Raw genomic sequence first — 7,294 nt, 5'->3', positions numbered from 1 at the left:
ATTAAATAATGTGACAAAATGTGATTTGTCACACCTTGTAACATATTATTGAGAGTCACAAAATTGGACACATGTGTGTGCCCAAATGTGACATATTTTGGAGTTACAAAATCAGTTACAAATTTATAACTCCCAAATATTACCCAATAATGTGTATATTATATGTTACACATTTGAGATTGGATTTCATAAAGCCATTATGAAATATGGCTGTTGGAGATATGATTTTAACCCCAATAATGTGTTTTGGGAATTACAGAATCATTTGGGAGGGTTTGGAACCGTTTGGAAAAACAACACATTTTCAAGTGCTGAAAATGGGTTGTGGCCGCGGGCACTGAATGATGGTGCCCACGGCCTGGGGGACAGAGAGCAGTGGCTGCGGCCACTAATGTCCCTGGCTGCAGCCACAGGTGCATTTCAGGAAAAAATTTCAATTTTTTCCAAATGTGTTGAACGGTTCTAAAAACTCAAATAACTCCCAAATCTCAATTTTAATTCCATATTAATCCAATTAAACATTGGTAACAGCTATGGGGGTTGGTGGAATTTGAAATCCAAAGGGTATCTCAAACTCTATAAATAGAAGTCTAATGCTCACTTGTAAGACACACCATTTTTCATCCACAAAGCACTTGGCTGAAAAATACACCTTGAGGCTTGATTATTCCATAGAGCTATTTCCTTAAGAGATCTCTTAGTGCTTAGAGAATAGATGGAAATAAGTTTTTGGATAAAGGTTTTGAACCTTGTTCAAGTTGGAGATCCCCACTACTCTACACTTTGGTTGAGTGTGAGTTTGTGTTTTCCATTGATTTTTTCATTTAGTTGTTCTTCTTGTATTATTAGTGTATTGAGTTTGTAATCCTCTTCTCTTATTTCTATTTACTTGTATTTTGAGCAATTGAGTTGTAATGTTTATTTAAATCAATATTATCTTGTCCATTGTATTCTTTGCATAGAGTTGTATTTTTGGTTTTTCCACTTTTCCATTGAGCAATAAAATATATTCTCTAACAATCAAAAGCTTATTCCTTTTTGTTTCAATGGAAGGAGAGACCATAAAGATCATGAACCAAGACCTAGTGAGGTTGGATAGGTTTGATGGATCCAATTTCACTAGGTGTCAAGACAAGGTGAAATTCCTTATGACAACACTCAAGATAGCCTACATCCTTGAGTCATCCTTGGCACCTCTAGCCGAGCCATTCGACAAAGACACTCCTGAAGAGGTGGAGAAAAGAAGGAAGAGAGAAGAGGACAACCTTCTTTGTAGGGGTCATATCCTTAATGCCCTATCTGATAGGCTATATGATCTCTATACCAATACCAAATCCGTGAAGGAGATTTGGGATGCCTTGGAGAGTAAGAACAAGGCTGAGGAAGAAGGTACAAGAAAATTCTTAATTTCTCAATATTTTGAATTTTCTTTCATTGATGGGAAAACTCTTTTACCTCAAATTCATGAGTTATAAGTGATTGTTAACAAGTTGAAAGTTCTCAAGATTGAGCTTCCCGAGGCCTTCCAAGTTGGTGCAATAGTGGCAAAATTACCACCAACTTGGAGGAGCTATAGGAAAATAATCCTCCATAAGAATGAGGATTACACTTTGGAAGAGATCCAAAAACACATTAGAATTGAAGAGGAATCGAGAATAAGAGACAAGGGTGTGAATGAGTCTAAAGATGAGACTTCCAAGGCCAATGTGGTTTCACACAAGCATCCAAAGGGCAACAAAAGGGGAAGTGGGAACCCTTTAGGTCCAAAGAAAGATCATGGACAATTCAAAGACGTGAGAGGTCATTGTTTTGTTTGTGGAAAACCCAGGCACTATGCTAGAGTGTGTAGGTACCGAAAGGACCCAAATGAGAATGAGGTAAATGCTATAGAAAAGGAAGAAGAGATCCTAGCATGATTACCATGTTTATGTGCCTTGTTTGGAAAATTGTTATTTTGTAATAAAGCTTGTACTCTTGAAAGCTATCAATAAAAAATTAAAGTATTATTCTATGATAATTCTTTATTTTGCTATGAGACATTTGTGTGAGACATTAACAAAATTTCAAAATGAACTTGTTAAAATAATAGGTAAGTGTGTAGACCTATTATTTCATAATGTGATTATTTGTTTGAGAAATTCTCACATTACACTTGTGTTCACATTTTATTTTGTAAAATATATAAAAGAAAGCAACCAAGTGAAAGTTACTTTCAAATAAGTGTGCCTTGCTTTAGCAAGTAATTGAATCAAGATAAACATTGAGATTTTTTATCTTGATCTGTTGAGTGTTTATCATGAAGCTTAAGGACCCATGATGAACTTTGAGAATTATAGGTCTAGATTTATCTTGGAGGATAAATGACTTATTAGAAATGAAGAGATTTCTATTTTAAAGTGATGTTTTATTATCACCATGTGAGAAATGTGGGGGTGATGCTCCAAAGTTAATCAATTTATTTTGTTGTTAATCAATTGATTAATTTGGTCATCCTATAAAATAAGTGATTTGGAATTCCACATTTTAAATCACATTGGCTATATGTGTATAGAATGGATAAATCTAGACATGCTTGGTGTCTAAAGTTACTGTTTGTAATATTTTTTATTCAAGAATGAATCAATTTAAAACATAAAGGAGAATTTTAGAAACAAAGAGATTTCTAGAACTAATATTCAAATGTTTATCTTGGATATTAAACCATAAAATAGTGGGGGTGTTGACTATGGTCAAAATCACTATTTTAAAGGAGTAACTATTTTAATCAAACTATGGCTAGCAACAAAGTTTGAATAAAATAATGAGAGTGTCGAAGTATGTATACATGAGAAAAGAAATGATTCAAATGGAATCATTTCTACATCTCAAGGGGTGGGACTTAGACTCTCTAAAGAGATTCACGGTTGATGGTAACATATCTTAATACTAGTAACCAAACTAGTATTAGGTTCAATAGGTAATAACAAGTCAATCAAGTGAATAGATAGTAGTACTCAAATTTTGTCTCATCTGAGATATGAGTACTAGTGTGTTACCAAAATGAGGGTTAAAACCAAAAGGTTTTTTAATAGAACTCAGTCTTGAAAAGACAAGTATTTTAGGGTAACAAAATACTGTAAGAGTTCTACCTATATAGACCTAGGGGTCGTGCCGCCCCTTATGATAATTGGGAGTCATTATCAAGAAAAGTCTGTGAATGGAATGTGCACATGGCCATTAACGATTCAAAAGCGAGACATTGAGGTCTCAAGTGAACATAGCAAATGTGTGTGTGTTATCACCGGTTTGTTATCAAGGGATAGTGGTTCAATGCTTTGGCAACCAAAATTTCAACAAACTTTGTGATAATTACACTAAGGTAAAATTCAAGTCGAAAGACATTTTACTTTATGCACCAATGCAAAGGTTTCTATAGAGAGTGATTATTTAATCAAGTGGGGGAATATTATATTTTAATATAATGTTTGATTGATTAAATAAGTGTTACAAAAAAGTGATTATTTAATCTAGTGGGGGAATGTTATATTATTTCATATAATATAATATTAGATTAAATAATGTGACAAAATGTGATTTGTCACACCTTGTAACATATTATTGAGAGTCACAAAATTGGACACATGTGTGTGCCCAAATGTGACATATTTTGGAGTTACAAAATTAGTTACAAATTTCTAACTCCCAAATATTACCCAATAATGTGTATATCATATGTTACACATTTCAGATTGGATTTCATAAAGCCATTATGAAATATGGTTGTTGGAGATATGATTTTAACCTCAATAATGTGTTTTGGGAGTTACAAAATCATTTGGGAGGGTTTGGAACCGTTTGGAAAAATAGCACATTTTCAAGTGCTGAAAATGGGTTGTGGCCGCGGCCTGGGGGACAGAGAGCAGTGGCCGCGGCCACAGGTGCATTTCAGGCAAAATTTTCAGTTTTTTCCAAATGTGTTGAACGGTTCTAAAAACCCAAATAACTCCCAAATCTCAATTTTAATTCCATATTAATCCAATTAAACATTGGTAACAGTCATGGGGTTGGTGGAATTTGAAATCCAAATGGTATCTCAAACTCTATAAATAGGAGTCTAATGCTCACTTGTAAGACACACCATTTTTCATCCACAAAGCACTTGGCTGAAAAATACACCTTGAGGCTTGATTATTCCAGAGAGTTATTTCCTTGAGAGATCCCTTAGTACTTAGAGAATAGGGGGAAATAAGCTTTTGGACAAAAGTTTTGAACCTTTTTTCAAGTTAGTGATCCCCACTACTCTACACTTTGGTTGAGTGTGAGTTTGTGTTTTCCATTGATTTTTTCATTCAGTTGTTCTTCTTGTATTATTAGTGTATTGAGTTTGTAATCCTCTTCTCTTATTTCTATTTACTTGTATTTTGAGCAATTGAATTGTAATGTTTATTTAAATCAATATTATCTTGTCCATTGTATTCTTTGCATAGAGTTGTATTTTTGGTTTTTCCACTTTTCCATTGAGCAATAAAATATATTCTCTAACAATGTTTAGAGAGAATCTAAAACCTACCAGAAACTTGTATTTTGACTTATGAACTTGTGTTTTCAAATCTCTCTTAACATTCCTTTTATAGACTCAATTAGATCATTTATTTATTTAAGCAATCAATAAAATAATAGTCAATTCACAGCCCGAGGTCGAAATTATCATGGGCTTTAGGCCCGTGAAATTTCCCATTTGATTATAAGCCCGTTGGACTTAAAATCAAGGCCTATATTATTTTCTATTAATTTAGTTAATTGAATAAGTATTTAAATCCTTTATAAAATTAATTATTTATAATTTGAACCTTGATTTAAACTTATTTATTAATTTAGATACTAATTTATCTTAATTAATAAATCTGTCATAATTTCTCTTTTCTTCTCAAAATTACATAACTTTGTGAAACTATCCAAAATAGACTTGGTCAACTTTGATAATTCTAATTGATAATTAAATCAATTAATTGAGACTATCTAGATGATTTTATCCAAGGTACAGTGGGGACCATGGGCCTATGAAATAAATCTCCAATAAGTTATCATAAATCTAACAAATAAGTTTACTAACTTATTAATTATTTGTGACTCCACTAAAGACTCGGAATTGCACTCTTGAATTCATAGAACACTCTATAACAAATATAGATACATTGTTAATTATCCATTGTTACAATCGTAATTGTTACTCAATCATCTATAGACGGTCTACAATGAGATGGGACTAAAATACCGTTTTACCCCACATTGTATTTTATCCTTAAAACACTTAGTTCCTTGTAAATGATATTTCAGTAAACTAATTTAATTACTGAAATGAGCTCTCTATCATTTAGCACCTTGAACCAAACTAAAAGGAAACTATCATTTCACTTCTTCATCCGAAGCTATAGATGTTCATATCTATGATTAACACTCCCACTCAATTATACTACCGAGTTCCCAAGATGTAAGTATGGGCTAGTCCGTAGGGTAAGCTGGTAACGAACAAGTCGAAGAACTCAAATAATACAATCAGTGAGAATACTAGCCACTCAGAATTGAGATTAAATTGACCTATGGTCAACTATATGATATGACTAGAATAGATAATAACGGTATGTTTATTTCTCCTATCAATTGTCAATATCGGTCTAGTCCGATGTAACAAATACATCTGATCTTATCTACTTTGATAATGTTCTAGAAAGAACATAACACTACAATGTGCAAGTAGATCATATCATAGATTGTCAAGTCAGTGTAAATCCTGTGCACTGACTAATCTTAGGACTAATTTATTTTTGAACATATAATCATATTTATATTCCACTGTGATTACGTCACTATAAATACGATTAGATATATGCTTAGGATTTAATAGAAGTTTATATTAAACAAATAATCATGAAAATAAAACATGTGAGAAAAGTAATTGACCAAGTCAAAAAATGATTTCTATTCTTTTATGGATAATAAATGTGATTACAAAGAAATTGGGTTTTAATTAGGGCATAAAACCCCAACACTCCCACTTGCACTAATTGAAACTAATGCCTTAATTCTACTAGTCTCATTTCCTTGATATGCTTATCAAATGTAGCTTCTAGTAGTGTCTTTGTAAAAGGATCCGCAAGATTGTCTTCAGATGCAATCTTCATAACCTTGACATCTCCCCTGGCCACATATTCTCAAATAATATGATACTTCCTTTCTATATGCCTACTCCTCCTGTGACTACGAGGTTATTTTTAGTTGGCTATCGCTCATGTATTGTCACAAAACAACACAAGCGGTTTATCCATTTCTGGAATAACACCAAGATCCGAATAGAACTTCTTTAGCCAGACTATTTCCTTAGCTGCTTCTGATGCGATTTTGTACTCAGCCTCCATGGTGGAATCTAAGATTGCAGACTGCTTTACGCTTCTCCATATCACAGCTCCACCCCCAAGAGTAAGCACCATTCCAGAAGTAGACTTCCTGTCATCGACATCAGTCTAAAAATCTGAATAGGTATAGGCTATAGGGTTCAAAACACCACCCTTGTAGACTAACATATAATCCATTTTCCATCTTAAATACTTCAAGATATACTTAACTGCTATCCAATGTTCCGGTCCTGGGTTTGACTAATACCTTGTAGAGTCCAAGAACTTTACTTAGCTAGTTAGATAGTAGTATTATAGTAATTATAGTATTATCTTTATGACTGTGGATTTTTGGTTCAGACCGGGATTTATTTGGACACTCGTAGTAGTACTTGTAGATTTTCTAAGTTTAACCTATAGTTTAAGAATATTAATTTTAACCTAAGGTTTGATTAATATGACTGATATTGAAGATAATATTTATTATACTATAAGGTTTAAATAAGAACCAACAGGATTTTAGCACATGTTATGTATGGGTTATTAATGATTAAGTATTTTGAGGATTTAATTTATTAAGGTTAAAATTTGAATACTCTAAGGTTAGTCAGCAGCTTTGAAAACGTTTAAGGGCTTAGTCAAGGCTGTTTACTCAATTCAAATTAAGCTAAAAATGTGTAATTTCGTGTTTAAATAATCAGCGTATGTCGATATATCGCAGCTATAGGGGGCGATATATCGCAGCACGAAGATACGAAAAACATGAAACGATGCACGACTGCCTCGGGCATACTGGCCCAGGCGATATATCGCCTACAGGGGGCGATATATCGCCCCTCTCAGCATATTTTGAAACTTTTTGAAATCGTTTCCCATTCAAACCCTTCAACCTCTTGATAAGTCCAGCATCTTTTTGAACGTGT

Source organism: Humulus lupulus, chromosome 1, assembly GCF_963169125.1.
Source record: "Humulus lupulus chromosome 1, drHumLupu1.1, whole genome shotgun sequence".
Taxonomy (NCBI): domain Eukaryota; kingdom Viridiplantae; phylum Streptophyta; class Magnoliopsida; order Rosales; family Cannabaceae; genus Humulus; species Humulus lupulus.
This window is presented reverse-complemented; position numbering follows the sequence as displayed.